Source organism: Cydia splendana, chromosome 4, assembly GCF_910591565.1.
Source record: "Cydia splendana chromosome 4, ilCydSple1.2, whole genome shotgun sequence".
Taxonomy (NCBI): Eukaryota; Metazoa; Arthropoda; class Insecta; order Lepidoptera; family Tortricidae; genus Cydia; species Cydia splendana.
In genome coordinates this window covers 17778581-17802350 of record NC_085963.1, presented here as the reverse complement: position 1 = coordinate 17802350, position 23770 = coordinate 17778581, and the positions used below count along the sequence as shown (strand labels likewise).

General features: G+C 36.1%; 1 protein-coding gene and 1 long non-coding RNA gene across 2 annotated transcripts in view; both read right to left on the bottom strand.

The window, feature by feature from the left end:
* LOC134790065 (protein windpipe) overlaps positions 1-23770 on the bottom strand; it is a 66717-nt gene that overhangs the window by 42229 nt on the left and 718 nt on the right. The window lies entirely within an intron of this gene.
* Positions 14027-16059, bottom strand: LOC134789528 (uncharacterized). Its single transcript, XR_010144088.1, has 3 exons — positions 15580-16059; positions 14517-14733; positions 14027-14141 (listed from the first exon to the last, which is right to left on the bottom strand). It is a non-coding gene; the product is annotated as an uncharacterized LOC134789528 (long non-coding RNA).

Here is a 23770-nt window from a genome sequence, read left to right as displayed (position 1 = left end):
TTCAATTCTTCGAACGAGACAAAAACAATTAGCTTTTTTGTTTAGGGATCAGGTTTAATGTCATCTCTTGGTGGTCTTTATTTAGATCAGAGTTACGGGATTGTCCTAAACCCATGAAATCTAAATGGATTTCGATTCAAATTAAACACTCGTGATCCTTGGTAACGACTACTAAAGCCAATAATAATATGGATATATATTTTATAATAATATATATGCTAGTTTAAAGGTGTTTATCTATGTGCCAATAGTTGCCTGAAAATAAAGATTTTCGTTCATTTAAAACACAGAGAGAATGCGGATAAGATGTGTAATCACACACACACGCACGCACACACACACACACGCACACACAGCCGCGCCAAACGCCTTCCGACCAGAGGGATCAGGCTGAAAATCAGGGCTGGATAATACCACCAATCTAGCAAAACCTGAGACTGGTGCCCATTGCCTATGTACCAAAAGAAAGGCTGTCCTGCACTTGTAAAACTTGTTAGTACTAATAATTGTCTATTATAAGCTATAATGTACTTATACTGTAAGATTTCGTTTTTTTGGCAATAAACATTTTTTATTTATTTATTTATTTATTTATTTTAATATTTTATCGGTAGGTATTAGGCATTACGGATTTATCAGTGGCTTAATAATGATTAAGTTTTGACTTATATTTAATATCTAAATGTGACCGCAGTTAAAACGATCTTATACGCAATTTATAATTTAAATCCCTGTAATTTATAAGAAAAGATAAATTGACTAATAGAACAATTTAAATCGCATTTCTTAACGGCATCTTAGTGAACAAAAAACGTCCGTTCGAAGTTATTCGAGGGGCGGTGCATAAAGGGACCTTAGAGCCGTAGTGTCGGAGGTCCTGTAAACATAATGCAAAGGAAACGGTTTTTTGTCCGGAGCGGGCGTCGGAGTGACGGGGCCAGGTAGGAATTTCTCTGCCCGATATTATCTTGGTTACTTACGGCAAACTCCACTATCTTCTAACAGAGTGTTTGCATAAACATGGGTGACCTTACCGTTTGTATACGTGACTGCGATACATCTATTGTAAATTTGTAGGAAGTGCGTTTACACAGTACCAAATGTATACTTTCTTTGTTCTTTATACCCTCTGATTCTCTAAAACAGCAGAGCAGATTCTTTAACTGTGGCTCTGCACACTGATTGTTTTCTACCGACACTTCTAAATATGTACCTTGAATCCCTCATGCGATAGTTGGAACTACAGAAAACTTATATTATTCGTACAATAGTGTGCAAAAATATACAAGTAATACGAGTATAGGCAATGAATCAACATACCTATTACTTGCCATGTTGTTTGCATTGTTTTCATTTCGTCCTTGGTATACTGTGTCAACATTGACAAAAGCTCGTTTCGTGTTTTTTCCTCCCTAATACGCTCCGTCCGTCCCTCGGCGTACTTACAATATTAATGTGTACCACGGTACTTTAGACCTTGAATAGCATTAGGAGTCGGGTCAACTGAATTCACGCGGGTTTAAATATGTATCGTGTTGAACAGACTTGCCGAATACGATTTAATTCTATTATATAAACGGTTTCAATTGAGGATGACCAAATTAAAGAGATTCAACTTTTATTTTTCGGCCCTTTCTCTATAGTATAGAGTATAGAATCTATACTATGTATAGTACGAGTACAGAGGAGAGTAAATATATGACAATTTTAGAACAACATAATTATCAAACATTTTTGTACGACCGTAAACTTTTTTCAACGTGAAATATTTCATCTTTCATAACTTCATAACACTAGTGTTCCTGATCACAATCAACCCAGAAATAGTAAAAAAAGAAACAATTTCTACTAAATAATTTCCATATCGAAAAGACTTCTCCAATCAGTAAATAAATTAAACCTAAGCATTGCAAAAATTCCATGCTATTTGTGTGGTAGTAGGAACTGTAGGTCTTATCTAAGTCACAATCGCTGATGACATGTTACAAATATGTGCTGGACGGAACTTTGCTGAATGCTAATTAAGGTATTTAACAAATTATAATTCCTCTTGTAATAATTAGTTGACGCCACAGTTGTATTTAGATACATTGTGATGTTGATGCAATGCAATAATTCACCACACGTACCGAATCTAACTTGCGATGCAAACACACGCCATTATCCGTGCGTTAGACATATGGTTCCTACATACATAATTTGGATACTCAATGCTACCGTAAAATATGCATTAATAATCACATTAAGATTTGAACCGAAGTTTAAATAAATTATTAGCGCCTAATCAGCTAACGCGTCTTAAGAGGCTAATGCAGACCTCAAGTGAGACTTATATTAAGTTGCGTCTACCGTCTAATAAACGTATTTTCTCTCGTTGTTGAAGACAAATAGTCTAGGTGAAGTTAATAGCAATTTTATAGCCTACGCGAAGCTGCATGCGACCATAATGAGCTGCGTATGGCGGCTCGAGTAATGGACCTCATCAGTCCCCGTCTCGCGACTGGCTTCACTGCGTAATTAGCTAAAAGGCGAATGTCTCCACCGCCATTTTCGGTGACACTTAGCCAAATACGCGATGAGGTATGCCCGCACAGACCAGAATAATTCTCTCTCCGTTATAAGTATTATAACTGTCGCACCTCCAGGTCAAAGATCTGTATTTTTAGTTTGTAATTTGCGCATAAATGTTCTTATACACTTACTGAAGTTGGTTATGTAAAGAATCATTCGCGCGCATCGCTGAACTACTGACTTAAATAAAACTAGAAAGTCTTGCGATTGACTGTTCATATATACTGGCGTCATTTTGCGAAGAATAGATCTAATCATCACATCTCTATAGCTTTAATTACTTTTTATAAAGCAATCCATCAATAAACAAGGATAATACCATTTTTTTATTGCTAGCCATGCTTCACGACAAGTCTCGCACTTTCTAACTGCTAATTTTCTGCGTTTACCGTTAAGAATAGATTCTTGGTCATAAACGTCGAAGTTCAATAATTCAGTGTCGCGATGTAATCACGTGGCTATTTGTGAGATTTGATTCCTTGCTTTGGAAAGCAGGAATATGAAACGATTGGAGAGCGGCTCGGCGCGGCGTGGGCGGCGGAGCGCATTGTCAAAGCAACGAAGATCTAGGTACTGGCTGAAGGCTGTAGCCATTTGTGAAAAGACCGATCGGACGACAAATCAACAGGCAGCCACAGGCAGTGGTAATTGACGTCGCACCTATATAGAACAGGTTCTGTTGAATGAAATAGAATTCTACGAACAAATTCAATTAGACATGATTTAGATATAATATGTATTAGAAATTTGCGGCGCTATTGTCATAACGATTCTCAGAAATTAAAGCATGCGGACATATTGTTAAAAAACGGCTACGCCACGGCCGCTTCGTTTTACCTAGCGACACAGTGGATGGCGCCATTCAGTGCGACATCGACAATTAAGAAATCACAATGCTAAGATAAGGTTACTTTCTAGAATTTACATAGCCATTAGTAATAAAAGAGCCGGCAAGAACACTCAAAAGGAATTGTAAAGCTAGAGTCGTTACAGGACTGGTTGTAGGAACCAGTCGTGTCCTACGTCTCGCCCACAGCGAGTAGGCGACGCGATCGCCTCCGAGCATTCCTAGTATCCATGCCGTTCCTTGATCCCGCGCTGATGAGTCGGACACACAGACAAACCAGTGGAATTGTGGAGGGCCTCAGTGAAGGGTCACTAGGGAGTGAGAGTTTATGTAGATTTCAAATAAAATAACATGGTACTTACTACTTATGTAAGTTTCTAGATAAGCCAAATCATATCATTAATATCCGTCACATAAATCTGAGAGGGATTTTACAATGGTACAGCGAGCTACACTTATGAAAGAATTTCATTCATAAAGCGGGTATGCCCTTTTGTAGCTATGTGCACCTACGTCTTAAGTTTTTGCTGTTTCTGTTTAATCGATTGGAATATCACCTAGTGCCCAGTCATATCCCTCATCCTAACGGAAAACATTTCTCATTATTAACACGACGTCCATGGCGTTTCTAGATTTCCCTAACACGGTTACTTGCCATCAATGTATGGATAAGGCGGTTGAAGGAATTTGTTTATCGATACCATTTCAAAAGTTACGATAACTTGCTCGTAGACAATAATGACCACATTCCTTTGAACAGAAAGTAATGTACTAACATTTTTCTCAGAAATTATTTGTTGACGTTCCAGTGGAGAGTTTTTCTAAAAGTGAGCATATCGAAATAAGCTGACTTAGTCATTGAAGGGTTCTCTAAATATAGTTCAAGTGGAAAGTAATAATTTCCAAAGAGAAATACTTAAATTTAAAATAGAGAAAGAACTGTAACCACAGAATAATTAATAGCTGTCACTATCAAATCGGGCATGGATGTTCGTAAAATATACGTATGAGACGAGGTCAAACAAGACGTTCTCGCGTGGTCAAGTCAGGATAATGGATGGAAGAATATTTTAAGAATTTTTAACAATTCAAGTACAAATAAACTCACGATTACTAACAAAAGCTTCAAGTATATGTATGAGTAATTCTATAAACTACAAATGTTTACTTGCCGAGGCGCACGCGCAAGCCATATATAAACAATCCTTGGGATGAACTGGAAAATTGCTACCGTAATTATAACTTGCGAGGAGTGTTTATTGTTCAGTACAATTAGAAGTTTATTAAAGAGGGTATATTAAAATAATAATAAATAATAATTAAGGTGCTAATAATAGCTGTGGTTATCTCCAAGGCACATGTCAATGAAAAATACTACAACACGTACCAATTTATTGGAGAGCTTCCTGTTAATCTTATACCTTTAAACGAGCAATATATATATATATATATATATATTTCGGGGATCTCGGAAACGGCTCTAACAATTTCGATGAAATTTGCTATATAGACGTTTTCGGGGGCGAATAATTGATCTAGCTAGGTCTTATCTCTGGGAAAACGCGGATTTTTGAGTTTTTTTATGTTTTCCAAGCAAAGCTAGGTCTCCCAGATATTCAGAATTTAACAGTAAAAGAACTGAATTTATTAAAACAATATTTAAAGACGTGTTAGATGATAACATGTTTAAATAAAAAAAAATAACTACAGGTATTTAAACATTTTATGGAAAATGTAAGATATAACATACAACTGTATGTATCGAGCTGTTTATAATCAACTTCCTTTATAATAACTTCATATATACCTATTTCCGTAAAATCAAACAGGTATGTAATCATTAAAGCACTGTTTAAATACCATTGTCAAGGACATTAGCTATTGTCAGTGTCTTAATAATACAAAATTCTTTGTAGTTGATTATGAATATTGACGGGGTGCGTAATGAAGGTAGCAAAACGCGCGACTTCTATTTTATAGTTTCTGTCGAGGTTATGTTATCACTGTTATCAGTATCCTACAGATTTTCCATCGTATTTTCACGGAAACATACGAACGTGCCTCTTACTATTTCAGTCAGTCTCGGTACAAAAAGTACTGAGGTTGACTGAAGTAGCATGACAAATACATACGAACGTTTCCGAAAAAATACGATGGAAAACAATTATGCACTACATCTGTATCATTATTGAGAAATCATTATCGTTGACTCATTTAACAGTTCAGAAGCTCATTACTGTATATTTAGTATTCGTAGAAATATTAAAAGTTCTCTAGTGAGTCTAGTGTGTTTTTGTCAAACATGTTTTTTTTGTCAAGATGAGGCCATGGCCATTTTCAATTGCATTTAATAGGTAAAGATCTTTTTAATTTTCTCATTATGGACTTTGTACTTAATGCAAATGTCTAATTGATAGTCATTTACAAATATATCATCCAACTCAATAATTAAAAACTATTTTAAAAGACAAATAACTATTTTACTAAACAAAATGATCAAATAAATAAAATAAAATAAGGAAACACACGCGGTATGCGGTATTCGTATAGTTACTTAGTTTTTATATCCCAAGTTAGACGTTTGATTGCACGTATAAAAAAATACCTTTCATTCTTGGTTAATAGGTCGATCATACTAGAAAGATCGGGGGTCACTCAAAGATAAGACTGGGTCGGGATGAGATGAGATGAGTATTGAGTACCTACTTGACGAGCCGCCTGAGATCAGCAGTTCAGTCTGATAATGATGACCTTAAATAAAATTCTTAGTAATAAAAAGGTAAGTATAAACCATGTTCTCTTTTTGTATTATTTGCCTATGTCTGTTTTTTTCCCCAATAAAGAAAATAAATAAATACACATCAGCATCAAATTCACATTAACAGGAGCTCAGGTAAGCAATAGTTGCCCTTGGAATCTTGAAGCTGTTGTAGAGTGGTTGCGGATTCTCTCACATTTTAATGATCAAAATGGCTCTTAAGCCGATTGATAATGTCACGAGAGTGAGTCTCCGCTATCAATTACTGCATATTTCGAGTTCTGCAAGCTTCTTGTGTTTTTGCTTCAGATCGACTGTTGGAGTCGCGCGTCGCCTCGTTTCTGAATCTTGATCAGTACGGAAGACGCCATTTGGGCCTTATATAGACAAGACCGGCCCAAGCTAGTATTCCAAGTATTCTAGTCAAGATAAAAGTGGCCTAAGGGGCCACTATTAATGAGAAGGGGCAACCAGTAAAATAATGAATGCTATTCGGCGAAGCCGAAGGTTTTATCAAATTTTTGTGAAGGGGTTCACTAGCAAGGCTTGTGTTGCGTTTAAATAGTATTTTTTTCAAAAGCTGCCACAAAAATACCATAAATATTATCTTAATTTAAATTCTAACGTTCTAAATTGCCAATTAGATAGGGAATCACTAGATTTTTCTTTCTAACCGACCTGACCGACCCCCTCACAAAAAATAATTGTGTTACCTAATTTGAATAGAGAGAGTGAGTAGGGAACTGAAATTGTTTAATATATAGGTAAAGTAATGGGCGATAAGTTGTATGGGAGTAGGTATTATACCTACATAAATAATAGCCAATTTTTATTTTTTCCCAGATTTCATCAATTTGGATATACGCAAGTTACAGTGCACCGCGATGGTACGAGAGTACGAGGTGAAGATCAAGTAGAAAAAAGTTCCGGCTGAGCTTTTTCAATTCAACATTTTTTTTGTATCTTGGTACTGCGATATGATATGAGATGGCGAAACGACAGACTCATTTTGTGGCGACATGCACAAAGCCGTGACGAGAGTCGCGGAAGACAGGGGAGACCTTTGCCCAGCAGTGGGACACAATATAGGCTACTTTAAAAAAAATCTACTGCTTCATACTCATCGATACTTATACGATTCTTATCAATTGAACAATAAGATACGCGTGTAGATAATGATATGCGGGTTCACACGGTTTTTATATACCGTGTTCAATTTTGAAAGTGTAAGTGCGCTGTCAAGGTGTCTTTGTTGCACCGGAGTGCAATGAACTGTCAAAAGTCATCGTCGCCCAACTGTCAAAGAATCCATTGTCCAGTGTCATGGCAGTAAGGCGTATATTGACTTCTCAATCAATCCCTGCTGTGTAAGTAGCCATTAGTTACACTTCACGGTAGGAGAGTGATTGGAGAATATGTTTATCCAATCAAAATAATTGTGTTCATATTTGTCTTTGAGTCTTAACCAAAGTTAACAAGACATCCTTTCTGACCTAGCAACATGATTCTGCAGGCGCTACAGTACTTATGTTATCAATAAAAATTAAACTTCGACATTGATTGTATATCTCATTATTTCAAAGAAATATAATACTATGAGCTGTGTTATTAGTGTATGTTGCACGTTAAACTTTTACACTGGGCGTGAGTGACATGATAAATATGATAAGATAATGCTTTTGAATAAAAAAACAATCTGCGGGCTTAGCAAGGTTATATCATATTGCGCGTGGAATCTACTGTCGTCTTTTAACGATAGTCGTATTTTTATCGTTTTGCTGAACATGGTTACGGGTTACGATAAGAATACCACGTCGATATCGTATAAAGTTATCCACTATCATTCGTAAGTGACCACGATTGTCTATGCCTAGAGTTTATGAAAAATCCATTTAATGCCTGGCTTTATTAAAATGTCGGACGTGTGTCGGACGATGTTTGAAAACGAATAGTTAGTTTTATTACTACACTTCCAAATTGAAAAATGTTTAAATGAGTGACAGCTTTATACAAATTGACTTACATTATAACATGCACGGATAATCGTGTTTTCTCAACTGACAATTCACTTGACATTGACAAGCATCGCGTACGCGCATGATTCAGTGAATTTAGTGAAAATACAAACCAAGTCGAAGAAAAATACTGATTTGCTGTGTAAACTAAAGGAAATGCCACCCAAAATGTAAGTTTCTCTAATTTATTTATAGAAAAAGTTATAGTTCGTTTGATCATTAACTGGTTTTGTCATGAATATGTTTAATTTCAGTCGATGCTTCGGCGCACAAGAAAATGCTAGCCAAATATATAACTCAGCATCCCCTGTTCGCCTACACCTACAGGGAGATTCATGAGCCTCTCGGAACCCAGAGATACAAAATGCAATGCTGCACAGTGCACACAAGTTCTAAGATCTAGAAGAAAGGATTGAAGATGTAAGTACACCTTTCTTAAACTAAAATCATGAAAAGTTTCTGGTGCCTTTTAATATTATTGACACTTAATATCTATTTCTTCTCATTCTATCTATTATGTTCTACTAAGTGACAAAAGTTTGTTAAAAACCTGTTCTATCACTACTATAATTGCAGGAAGTTGATTTGGCAACAAGGATGTGTAAAAGTTACACTACAACAGTACCTATGCATAAGGTTTACTCGGGTAATTCCGAATGTCGAAAACTGTCAGATAATTCCGAAAGAGACTTTTATTATGATGGAATTAAGGGTGATTTTCATCTGAATTTCGGAATTATCCGACATTCGGTAATACTCGAATACACCTTACATTTATTCACACTGCTTAAAAAGTGCATACTTAAGGGTTCTAACAAATATTAAAATCTTTGAAACCCGTAGACCTCACTTTAAAAACTTATATATTTTTTTACTCTGTTTGTATATTCTAGAAGCTGGTTTTGTAGCAAGAATAAAAGTTTATTGAAAAAGAAAAAGACACACTTTATGCCATAAATCTAAGACATAAAGATAAAATATTATTAATAAGTATTTAGTTTTTATGCCCGGTCCGGATGTCCCGCTCACTTAAACTTTAAGTCCTTCCTCTTCATAACCGTTTTATGTATGATTGTTTTGCCGTTCAGGCAACCTATCTATGGAATGCACTCCCTCTACCTGTAAGACAAGCCCCAAGAAAAATTGTTTTTTGAGTAGTCATGCTCGGTAGTTATCTGCTAAATGTCTCGTCTAGTGTCTATCATCCCATATACATATTAGTACATTTATTTTTATAACATATATGTATGTTTATGTTAGTATGTATATCTAAGATATACCTACTGCATTTGCTTTTTGATTGGTTTTTGCACCAACCTTTAGTGTTTATATGTGACGTCCCACGGGTAAAGGTACCTTATGGCGGTTGGCGCTTACGCTATTAACTATTAACGCCGCTCCAATATTATTGCGGCGCTATGCGACGTAAGCGCCAGCCGCCATAAGGTACCTTTTGCCGTGGAACGTCACATATTTGTTTCTATGGTTGACTAGTAGGTGATAGATAATGCCTTTTGGCATTAAGTTCGCCATTTTTACGTAATTCTATATTTTTGTGCAATAAAGTTTATAAATTAAATAAATAAAGTAGCCATACCCACAAGTAACTTACAAATTCCCTGCAAGAGTTAGGCCGGCGCCCCACTGCTGCCCACGCTATGTACACGACCCACGTTCCTATACAAAATTTCGTGGGCTTGCCCACGGTTTGTATTAAAACGTGGGCCGTGGATGTAGCGTGCGCAGCAGTGGGGCGCCGGCCTTATTCAATACAAATAAATTGTATTAGTACCTATTCTACTAAGATTATAAAAAATATAATACCTACTCGTACAATATTCTTACTTATAACATGTAGGTAATATAGGAATACTAGGAACAGTTATGTTAGCACTAAAGCTGGCCATATACATTTGACAGCTAAGTTTGACCCACTTCCCGATTTCCGATTGAGCTGAAATTTTGCATACATAACAATATGTAAATCGGATGACAATTGCAATATTATGATGACATGGAGCTGATCTGATGATGGAGACATGAGGTGGCCATGGGAACACTGTGATAAAACAACGCAAACTAATTGTGCTTGGTGTTGTTAGAATGGACTCATGGAGTATTAGTTGCCTGTTGAAAGAAAAGTACAGTCAGCGATAAAAGCTTGTACCAAAAATTATATTTTTGCCAAAAACTTATTTATATTGTTAGGGCTTGGGAGTAGAAGCTGGTTTCTTTACTGCTGGCAGCTGGAATATTTTTTTTGTGTTTGGTAAAGTGGTCTATTGTACCTATACCTGACTATGGGAATGATTTTAGCAGCCTATGTATGTGTGTGGGTATGTTTGTGTCGTATATTACCCTAGCATAGAATATCTGAGATACATTTTGATAAATAAGGTGTTGGTTGGTTTGTTTTTATGACGCAAGTGGTACAGAACTACACTTGATACATAATACAACTTTAATAACGGATAAATAATTACTAGAACAAAATTCAATTTATTTTCAATCGATAATTTGGACAACTGTAACAAAAAAATCCCCCTGGCTTAAAAACGAGAGCTTTCTAAAAGTGACATTAATTTCACATAATTTGCCAATGAACCGCTGTAAGTACTAGCCTGCGCCTGACCTCATCTAATATAATTTGTTTCTGTTTCAGTCATAACATATTGGAGGCTTGAAAGTGCACATACCCATAGATTGGACGTTAAGCTCAACGAGACCATGCGATGCATCTCAGGCACTATCCGATCTACAACCGCCACTGGCTGCCGGCATTGAGTCACATTGCCCCTCCTCACATCCGACGACTCAAGGCGTTGAAGAGGGAGGCTGAGAATATCACGAATAACCCCACAATGCCTGTCCACGAGGAATTCTGCCGCCCGACTGCCCGCCGACCCTGTGCTACAGCTTCGGCAGCGGAATGGTCAGCTTCGGCAGCTCGGAGTTGCTGTATATCTGACCCAACTAAAAAACCAAAAGGGTTTGACCTTCCTCGGAAAATCTGGTGCCGCCTGAGAACCGGACATGGCCGCTGCAATTCAGCCACACAAATGGAGGTAGACGGCTTTCCCACTTTGCGAATGCAGAATGCAGACCACTTAGCATATCTTCCAACGCTGCCTACTCCACTCCTCCTCCACTCCTGGGCCTGTTGAGGACCTGAAGACCGTGACACCTGACTTGGTTGCTTGGCTTGGCAACCTCAAGGCTACACTCTGAATGCCCTCATCAGTTTATGATATGAAATGAAATCACTTTATTGGAGCATTCCACGAGCTGTCCCGTACAAACGCATTTTATTTCCTGTGTTGCGACTTTTTTTTTCGCCATTTAAATTAAGCAAGCGATTAATTTTCCGTGCATGTTTGACCATTTGTCATAGAAAAGGAAACTCTTATACCTGCAAATCTCCAGAAAATCTGCATTTCTACGGGACAAACGGTAGACAATTGCATGGAATGCTCCATTGCCAAAACATGATAAGTTGATGGTAGAAAAAATATTAGGAATACAAACCATATACCTACATATAAATTCTATGATAAGTATGTACTAAGTTATTCTAGGTTAAGTACTAACTTATTGTCTACTCTATACATAGGTAATTACACTTAGCAAGACATGTTGGCCGTGGGTACCAAGCTCAGCATGTGCTAGACTGGCGTCCAGCGCTGGTTTTCAGTTTGGCCCCTTTTTGTTGGAGGTCTGAGAGGAATGTTGATCTTTTCTGCGCCGTTAAGCATTCTATTTATATTGGAAACGAAACTTATAGATGAGCAGTTATGAAATAGCAATACTACAATAATATGGATATCAAATAAAAGCTAGTGAGAAGACCATTCCAAAAATATATATATGTGTCATACCTATCCACAAATAAAACAACAAACAACCTTTTCAGTTCATTAGTATTATCATTAAGCGTTTTACAACGTAAGTTAGGCCGTCGAATCAGACAGAATGGTAAGGGCCCCCGCTCAGTGGCGAAACTGAGGCAGCAGGGAAACTTTTGTCAGTCGTATTTACCACCACTGTGAAGTGTGAAATGCGGATGGTAATCTGGCCCACAGCGCAAAAGAGAAAGACGATCTTTTAGGAACTCTTTTTGCATCGAACTCGACCTTGAAAGACGACGGTAGCGCCCTACCGCCCACCATCCCGTAGTGTGAATACTCTATGCCAGAAACTTCTATCAAGCAGAGGGATATTCGGCGGGAGTTGCTATGCTTTCGTTTTATAAGGCGAGCGGGCCAAGTGCTTCAGAGTTGTGTCCAGTGTTAGCGCGTCTTACGTTAGGGGTCTCCTGTCGAAGTTACCATCTTATGGACTGTCCAATAGACTACCTATTATGCAAGTGGATCGCTAGCCCTTTGTCCGGCAGGCGCATATGAGCCGTAGTTGACGGAACCTGCTTCAATAGCTGCTGCTGCATATCTGTGACATGTTGTCTATCGACGACATTCATCGATATGTGGACTACTGAGGCTTCCTATACACTATACAGGATGGCTAAAAAATAACTACATTCCCGTTGCCAGGGAGGTTTTGGGATTATACTGAGTAACTTTTGCTACGGGACCAACCTCGAAATCGCGAAAAAAATAGTTTACCCTCCCATAGAAATTGGACCAGCCAAAATGTATGAAACAGCCAAATTTTTTTTCGCGACTTAGGGGTTGGTCCCATTTCGTTTCGGAGAGGGGGGGGGAGGCGCAAATTTGGTGCCTGCCCCGGGCGCCATATGACGTTCCTGGTACAAAAGCTGTTCATACTTCATAGTAATCCAGCGATAAAGCTGCTGGCATGATGGGCACTTTCACACCGGGTACGGCAGCCAATGATTTGTTTGTACACCTACATTTAATGTGTAAATAAACTTTGTTTAATTTTTTGGCAATAGTTGTTTTATTTACCCATTTATAATATTCTCTCTAGCACAGAGCCGAAATTGTTAACTTATCTATAGAGTTTAGTAAACAAAAAAGACTTGACAACACCACAAGTGACGAGAATTGTCATTCTTGTATCTACCTAAATGGAATTTAACATAGTTTTTAATATTCAACATTAGTTATTGGCGTATTGAGTCTGACCGCAGTTATAGTCACTAAAGTAGACTTATTAGCATAATAGAGCATTTAGGAATATTCTTATTTGACCTTTTCACCGCCAGACTCACTAGACGCGTCCTTAAGACGCGTCTTTTCATACAAACGTAGTCCACATTTTTCTCTCTGGATAATAACATTAAATATTTTGATACAATTTGTTGTATATCATATCAACATCAACTACAGCCATGCCCCTACGGTTGTTCTTTTTTTTTAATTTTTAATTATTATAAGAGTTAGAAGCATTTAAAAATTTGTATGTAATCTGTCTTCCGCTCCTAATTTTTACAATAATCAAAAATTCGAACGTAGGGGCATAGCTATATGGTTAATATACATTAAATTATGTAAAAATATTTTCCATAATGTCAATATCCAGAGAGGAAAATGAGGACTACGTTTGTATGGAGAAGCGGAAGCGGCCATCTCCCTTTCCTCTTAAGTAAGAACGTGCCTAAAATGTTTTTATTACCTATGCTTTCATTGTACTATACTGCATATGAGTCGGATTTTACATTTAGAAGCTATAATATCACAAATTTTGTACGCATAAGGCTAAAATGAAAAATAAGAATAAGTGACACCTACATTGAAGCATGCCCGGGAATGGTGTTCTGTGTGAAGATTATCCGTCTTGAATGTTTACTAGTCTCTACTTGTATAGAAATATAGGTAAATTAGGTAGGTATTTGTGTGATAGTAAAACATAGTAATAGGCGAAATATGTATTTATTAAGCTTATTAAGAGCCGGTTTTGTGCATGCTTGCATGCTTAGGAAGTTTTTTAGGAGCGTCTTCTCTAATTTTTCCCTTGATCCACGAGAAGTTTTCTGAAAGAAAAAGAAGGAAATAAGTAAAAGTAGGTTCATGTGGCAGCGATGGCGTAAGTATTTTCACATGAGTGCAGTCTAGTGCACTCAAGATATATACTAAACAATCGCCAGGAATAATATCCATTAAACAAGGCAGCACATTAGAACTAGGTGCCTTAGTTAAACCTAATAAGTATTGCATTCCCAGATTATATATCCCAGAGATAACTACTTATCATACATAACTATCAAACAATGGGTAGGTACATATCTCAATGCATAATACAGCCGCACTCATACTTATTCAAAAAAGGAAAAGTTACTAAGACAGTCCTTGTGGAAAGTCACCGTTTTTTATGTCTAATACTTAATTCAGTGCTCAAAAGAACTTACCTTCTGTTTACAGCATCTACAAACTGCTCGAGGTTCAGGCTTACAGTAGTGTGGCCAATCCAGTCAGTAGTGCTCCAATGGACAAGCCATGATCTTGACTAGTCCCACGTTGGTAGTTAATTGCCATCAGCTAGCAGGTGTAACTGTTACACACCAGCAGCTGCTGCTGCTGCTGCTGGTGTAGGTGTGCTGCTGGTGTGGTGTATACTGTTAGAACCTAAAACAAATAAGTACCTAATTACAGTACCGGCCAATAATATATCACCTCCATGCTTTTACGGTATAACTTTTTTTTATATTTGTGAGTGACTTCCACAGCTTTAGGTAGTTTAGTAGTATTCCTTGTCCAGCGATGAGAAAAATTGGTCTATGTAATGATTTTTTCATAGAGGTTTTTTGTTTTAATGTATGGTCAACTTCATTATTTTTAAAGAGCTTTTTTAGTAATATGCTGAGTCTCTTATTGTAGTTCACAGTATTTCAGTATTCATAATATCTTATACCTTTAAACGAGCAATTCTTGTATATTTATTTATTTATATGTATATATATTTCGGGGATATCGGAAACGGCTCCAACGATTTCGATGAAATTTGCTATATGGGGGTTTTCGGGGGCGAAAAATCAATCTAGCTAGGTCTCATCTCTGGAAAAACATGCATATTTATATAAAATGACTAGTAAAATATGAAATCTACAAACTAACCTACTACAAGTTCATACAAAAACACACAAAGGTGATATGTTATTGACCGGTACTGTAAATCTAATTTTGTCAAGTAGATTTTCCCCCTGGAGGTTAGGATATGAATGTTGAAGTAAATAGTAGCTTAAGTAACCTCTGTTAGTAGGTTAGTAGCATAAGTAAGAGATTGTACAACAGATATCTTAACATACTAACTTTTACATATAATAATGAGGCCGGTACCTAGTATTGAAGAGTTTAGTAGCATTGTCATTAAGACGTCTGTTTTACATAGAATCAATGATTTCAAATATAATAGGGTCTATGCATAGAATACATATTAACTTTATAAGAAACACTGCAATTTTATAGCTTTACCTTTGAGATGTTTTGGTAGGTAACCCATCACCGTTTTGAAGCTCGGCGTTAAATTCGGCACATAAGTAAATGCACTGCACACTCCTTACGCACTCTGTAAATATGCCGAAACTCTTCGTCCGTCATATCAAATGGGCTGCAAGTGTTTCTTAAAGCTGTTTACGATATTTTTCTTCAACAGCAGCCGCGAGTAGGAATAATAAAATTTGACTTCCCTGCGAAGAAAATATTGACAATATTATATACAGCGGAACATTGTAACTAATAACTCTCAATATAATCATAGAAAAACTGATATTTACCTGTAATTTATACCTTAAAATATGATTATTCACTACTTTTGCTTTCACGACAAGGCTTATCGTCATCTAAGAAGCACGTAGTTAAAATTAACTAAGTTGAACTGTCAAAATGGGACAATCTGTCAAATTATCCACATCTTATCCAACGACCATGTTATGCAAATTGTCTTCTATCATCTACCGCTGTCAAATGTGGATAACTCCATATATCGTCTGCAACCATAGTATGGATGATAAAACCGACGATAACGGCCGTTTTATCCACACCTATTGCGTGATAACTACCTTGTCGTACAACCTTGCTAAGCCCGCTGCAAGCAAAAAATATTGTGATCAGTTAGGTACATACTTACTCTGGATTATGCATAATCTGTTTTCAGATGTTCAGTTGTTTGTCGCTGCATGGGTGCATGATGAATAACAACAACACACACACATATGTAACAGTAGTCGTCACAGTCATTGGAAAACTCAGTCAATTATTTAACGTATTCTCGCGCAATACATTCCAAATTCAAACTGATTTTCCAGCGACTATTACGGATGTTATGTGGCAAGGCAGAGCATAGGTATCAGTGATGTGATATGCTGTGCCCCGCGCCGGTCAGGCAGTAATTAAATCACACATTTTACGACCGACTACACGAGTACGGCATTCTTTCATCACCTAATTTATGACTGTTAAAATACATAATATGCATATCAATAGTACATTATTGTCGAGGCTCGGAAGTAGCTACTTGCAGGCTGAGGATTCGTTTTAAACGGACGACCTTGGGAGTCCGTTTAATTGAATCCGAAGCCAGCAAGTAGCCTTCCAGCCGAGTCATATATAGTGCTTTTCTCAAAAATGGTGCAACAAATATAAATATCATAGAAATATTTTACAAAAGCAACGTTCTTACGTATATATTTTCACAGAAAAAAGTAGAAACAATTGAAAAAATTAGCTTTGCCGCCTTTTTATTTTTTTAATAAAAAATAGAAGTGTATTTTTCTGCCGAAAATACGCCAACCTATTTGAGACAGCTAAATAGTCGCGGTACTAATCATCTGTTTGGCTGTTTAATGGGCCTGTGCCTTCATTTGATATGGCCATTTCAACTTTTAAAAAGTTTGGAACTCGACAAATAATGGAATTTGTATGCAACATTGCAGTCCCAAAATCGAGACTGCAATGTTTTTAACTTTTTAATTTTTGACTGACCATAAACTACGCGCTTCGCAACCTATTTTTTAAACGGCAAAGTCGACTTTGCCGTCCATTTTTGAGAAAAACAATTATCTATGGCATGTTGTATTAAGTAGTATAAAATAATAATAAGTAGTTAGGTTAAGTAGGTTATGATTATTTAGATAAGTGTTTTGATATACACCTAAACCGTCATTATAATTTACTACTACGTACTTATGTATAATTTCAATAACCTTTAATTTATTTGTTATGACTGCAGAACATAATTTATTTAAAGAGTTGCCCAAATGGTGCTTCGCTTAAATTTCCAAACCTACTTCATATAGCTATTTAAAGTTTCTCTATTACTTTTTAGGCTATAGCTTAAATATCAATTGGTTTAAAACAAATAACCAAAACGGTGATAACATTTTCGCACTCCTTTTAAACTTATATTAACTTGTTCTTTTGTATTGCCTATCCATTAATGTTGGTTACTGAGAAACCGATAAGTTATCTTATTGTGAATCTGGTTAAATATTTAACTTCTTAATTCATTTACTGTTCCCAGGCCAATATGATAAATATTTAATTTTAACGTGATACTGCGACCACACATACCTATGTGTTGATTACATATCAACAGCAGATAGGTAAACAAAAATGATAACAGAATGACCACCTTAAGTCACTGCAATAGCACCACAGATAAATTAAAATTATTAGGTATAACTAAATAACATTTAAAAAAATCATAACCAGGCCATTTCTCAAAATAGTTAAAAAAGATAAGACAGTTATTTTTTTATTACGGCAAGTGAAAAGTTGTCTGAATGACCAAGAAAACTCGTAAAAACGGTATTTTCCTAAAACAAACTTTGGCATTGTAAGATATCGTATTCGTCGTAGGTTTCGGAGGTTTCATGTAAAAACTTTCAAACTTTTTTGTTAAAAGGTATCATCTACCAACAAATAGCCAAACAGCTAGACGGGCAAATTGAAAGTATTTGTATAATGTAGGTACCTATTTAGTAAAGCTTTGACTAGAAAATAGAATAATGGTAAAAGATTCCCATACTTTCTTCAACCACCAATAAAACTTTTTAATGTTTTTGTTTTTACAAAACGTTAAGTATATGTAATTATTCAACGCATCTTCAACTCATCACGACAATAAACGTCCGTCATCGTGACTCCTGTCTTCATTTTTTTCATATCCTCGGCACACGTCCACACATTAGTATGCAGCTACGAAACTACAATATCATAGTTACACGAATTTCTATGCATTATTAACAAACAATAGCCAGTCTTTGTTTTTCTAAGTTGGCGAGATGCGCCAGCGCAGTGCATCGCTCTCATTAAATATGGTAATAATTTATTGTCATCTGACACAATGGGCAGAGCCACAATAGCTTCTGTGCCACATGGCCTATTTGACACAACGTGTGGACACACCTTTACCCACTAGTATGCCCTATTTACGCATGTGAATAACTTTATTTTGAATCAGTCACGCATTACGACTTGAAATGAACCATTCATGAACTTATGACCCTAGAAAAATAACTCGCTTTCTTTTTTCACTGCATTCTTACCTAATAAGAGTTTCAGGTTATAAATGTCAACAAAATATAAATCCCGGCTACCACTTAGTCTACTTCACTATAAGTAGGTACATTACGCAAACTAGATTAACAAGATAAATGTCTATGCTGTATAATATTTCGAAACAGCCAGCTCAGAACAAATTGCAGATTAATAGACTAGCATTATTCACGGAGGGAAGACCCAATGACACCATTTTTTTGCACACACGAGTTTTGATACAGATTCGCAGTGGGGGTGAAAGTAGGTGCACTTTCACTGCGAATAAATGCGAAAAAAGCAATGTGGGATTTATCTCGGTTAATCTTGCTTTTAATTCGCAATACCAACGCAACTGCTTAATAAATTGTCGGAATATTGCTAAATATGATGGGAGTAAATGTCATTCTCGACACCTCTTTCTTAATCAAAACCGGTTGATGCATGAATTTGAATCGGAAATAATCCCAACTCCAGGGCGATATGTTAGTATAAAAATGTAAAGAAGGATGTGAGGTCTCCAATCCCATAGAATGATAAGACCCCGAAAGTTTTTTCGACCGTTTCTTAAGAAGGATGTGACATTTAAAAATGTAAATAATTCGTCACACCCCGACATCTGCGCTTATCATCCATCATGCTGTTTGCTTAAGTCAAGCTATCAAATGCAAATATGTTTAAAGGTAGATTTGGAGTAGTGAGAACAACATCCTTTACGGATTGGAGTGCGGTTCATCGAGATCGCAAAGAAAATTGAGAGAAATTAAAAAAAGGCACCAGAGACAAATCTAATTCCTGTTGTCATAAAATAATTTTAATGCTATTTATCTACTATGAGTCACGTACATTATGCTATCACTTTTGGTGACATATTTAGGACTACTCGGGAGTATTTTTTTAAAGACTATTCTATTATGTGTCACAACAGAGTAAGATAACCAAATATTATAATTTTAGTTATGTTCCACACACAAATAATGGTATACCTATAAACAACGTAAAGCATTAGTTTAGTATACGGAACGTCCCCTTTCTCAGAACGAAGAAATGACCACAAATTAATTTTCTACACGTTAATTAGTTTTTAAGTTTATAGACATAGCCTCATTAGTGTTAATGAGAAATCATTCAAACTAACCCCATTCTTTAGATCAACTGCAAGTTATTCCCGCTGTCAACACGTGCCTAACCGGTTCAGCTATTTTTTCACCTTTTTTTGTCTCGACTGTCCCTAGTGTATCTTGAACTCTAGTTCCTTAACTATTTATCGTAATAGAAGATCATCATTTTGGTTACAATGTACAAACAAACAAATTCTAGCGTCTACGTCTTAGCGTATTTGAAACCAAAAATCAAATAGGATGCAATATTTCTGTTAGCACATGATCATTAACAGATCTGGTACATCGGTGGACCTTATGCCATTTGTAATAAGGTCCACCGACGTACATTATTTATTCGTTATTTAATCTAATTAACTTGCATTGAAGCGTATTGGCTTGTATCTAAATGTAAAATTCACTTAATATTATAATAATGTTTGTTCCCCTAATTGTAAATAATTTTTAAATATGACGATGTACAATTAATACAAATGAAATATATTCTATTCTATTCTATTATATTCTACAGTTAGGAGTATTGCTGTTTGTACCTATTAAAATTGCCCACTTGTATACTGATTTGAGAAATGAATTAATTTATTCATTTTCTTATTTTATTAATTTAAAAGTTATGGGTGACTGTAATGTTCGATCTTTAGTTAAAAACAACTTTAATCGCTGCATTATTTTGGCGACTGATATTATTAACAACACGAAACTATAAATAAGATCAAATGCAAATATTTTTTTGCGTACCAAATCATAGTTTACTGTCTGCGAATCATACACCGATATTATGTACATGATTAAGCGATGCTCGTATGTTGTAAGCGGAATTATAAAATTGCTACATGAATAATAATATTGCTAACGATTTCTACCAGCTGTGTCGATTTGCAGTCAATTTAGTGTTGTTTTAATGACTTTTAAAGATTTTTTACGTAACAATAAAAAGATAGCTTTCATTCATCGCCATTATTTTATTTTTCTACATTGGTCCCAAAAATATATTGCTTTTGTATTCTTTATAATTAAGTATTATTGTTTAGCCTAAGGCACTTTATTATGAATTAAAACAAAACTTCGATATCCATTTTAATCTCTTATATAAAAACACTAGTCAGCATTCTCACTGTAACAAACAAATCAATTAGCACCCTTAATTATTTAGTCATCAAAAGGAAAGTATGCTTTTAGCAGTCTCATTTAGCTTACTAAGTAAAAGCGATTATACTTTCCTTAATTAGGTGACTAAATGTGTAACACAAATTTAAATGTGCTACACAAGATTAGATGCTATTAATTACCTACTATTATTTAATTATATTTCTATTGTCAATTTGTCACAATGACACCACACCACATCTAAATATTTCTTTTTTCATACGAGGCTTTTTTCCTCGTATAATTACCTATTTAAAATCGATGAAACTGAAAAAAACGGAAAAGTTTGAATTTTCTTGCTTCTTTTCCTGGATTATGTAAAAAAAATTGATTACAGTCCGATCTATCATAATTTTCAAACTACCCCAAGGCTAATCAGAGTGTGGCCAGTGTGGCCTAGGTAAGTGGAGCTAGGAAATTGCGCGCCGCCGGTGGCCGCTAATCCAAGCTTCGCTAATCGCTTCTATTACCGTAATGGCGACGCTTCTGCAGCATTACTGTCACGGCTTGCTCGAGGATTTGCCTCGGAAGAACTACTGTAACTGGAGCTAGGAATTCGCTCCGATGTTGCTACAGCCTCACTAAACCCGTCTATTAGATACGCCTATTTGAGACGAGAGTGGACATCCTCCCCGAAACCGCCTTTCCATACAAACTTAGTTTTCCCCTCCGCATATTAACCTTTTTCAAAAAATAACACAATTTGATGTAGGTACATATATCAACCACAACTATGCCCCTTTGTTTGATTTATTTTTTTGTCTTTTTTAGTACATATTATAAGAGTTAGGAGCATTTAAAATTTTTCGCTTCTAACTTTTCGAAAAATCAAAAAAATGAAAAAATCAAACAAAGGGGCTAATGGTCAATATATGTTAATATATACTTATATATATAATATACTTCAAATTGTAATATGCTTTTTGCTTAAGTATATAATGTTTATATCCAGAGAGGAAAATGTGGACGACGTTTGTATGGAGAAGCGGTCGTCCCCTTTTCTCTTAACCTGTGCTGTATTTGTGTAGGATTGAGTGATAGTGAGTTGCACGCTTGCACCATCTGTAAGCAATGGGAATAGAGCTGCTGCGCGCTGTCTATGGTAATGTCTGCACGGTCGCTTGTCAGAAAGAGTGTAATTAACCTTTTTTGTGGCCCTGTAAGTTGATCGCGAGGTAGGGGTGGTAATCTTACCTTACCATATTCGGAGATGTCCAATATGATTATCTCCACAGCTACCATTAATTATTCGAACTCGAGTATATATTTTATGTTGATAACCATTAGAAATTTATCAGCCAGTTGTTTTTTTTTACTTCTCTACTCCTTGCATACTTCACGAAGAAAATATGTTAGGTTGTACAACATTTGTACGGAAGTGCGGTTCGACCCAAAAAGGGGGACATGTCATCTCCTCCTTTTTCTTCCTCGCGTTATCCCGGCATTTTTCCACGGCTCATGGGAGCCTGGGGTCCGCTTGACAACTAATTCCAAGTATTGACGTAGGCACTAGTTTTTACGAAAGCGACTGCCATCTGACCTTCCAACCCAGAGGGGAAACTAGGCCTTATTGGGATTAGTCCGGTTTCCTCATCTATTTAGCCAAAATGAAACAATAGTTTCTTCACGATTTTTTTTTCTATATTATGTGGGTCTATAGTATCGCCGTGTCGCGTTAAATTTGAGATGATGCGACCCAGATAACCCTTTTAATTTCTTCACAGATGTAGGTATATACGGGCGGTTTGTGATTTTACCCTTTACCTACCGAAAACAAAATAATTTAATCAACTAAAATACTTTTTTTTTAATTGTATTGGACTATCTATAAGAAAATGTCCGACGGTCATCATCATCAATTTTAAACATTGTAACATTGAATACTTATTTTATTCTACTTCTTATTTATTTTCTTTCAAAACTAAGCAATTATACTTAATACGACAAATAATTTCGTTTCTTGCATACCTAAATTAAAAGCCACAATAAGAACAAGTACCTATATTTTAAGTACTTAATTTTAACCTTAATTGTTTTATTATTGATGTATAATGATTACTGCTATTATTAATTAGGGTAGAATTTTATTTATATTAGATAGGAAGTGCAAGGCGGCGCCATTAATACTGGGTCTCTGGAACATAAATAAGTTATCGCTGTCGCATTTAAAATATGGTCGTTAAACTTTAATTAAGATAATTCTAGAGGTAAATTTGACTTTCCTTACGCGAAACACCTAATATCGATTATTCATTTGTCTACCTACTTGCACTTAGAGGGGGGAGGAAGTTAAAGACAGCCTTGCCCAAAAGTATCGGAGTGATAAAAAAATGTAGGATACCTACCTAAACCTACCTTCATTGGATTCAAGATCCTCCCAAACCAAAATCCGGGATCCACCACTCACTGCCGGCAGACAGTTAAGTGTTGATTGGCATTGATCGTGAAAATAATAGTAGGTGGTAGGGTACAAGTTAGCATACATATAGGAATCTACCCATTTAATGTGCACTTTTTTCTGGGTTGTAGGTGTAATAAAAAAAAAATATTTTTAAAGAGGGAAATGGAATCATGAATTGCATTGTACCTAACCATATTTCGTAATCAATCCGTAGCTCAATTGGTAAGAGCAAACGCACGGATTGCGGTGGTTGCGGGTTCAAGTCCTGTCGGAAGCGTAAATTTTTCAATTTTTTCCTTTAATATAAAATTTGGAATAACGCTCGCAGACGTATCTGCTTGTTTAAAAATTGGTTCCATAATCAATGTCATTCATTAGATTTACAACCGGATTTACTTCTATTGAAATCGTCACGCAGTAATTAAATAGTTATAAGTTAGCTCGGTATTGACCTCTCTAA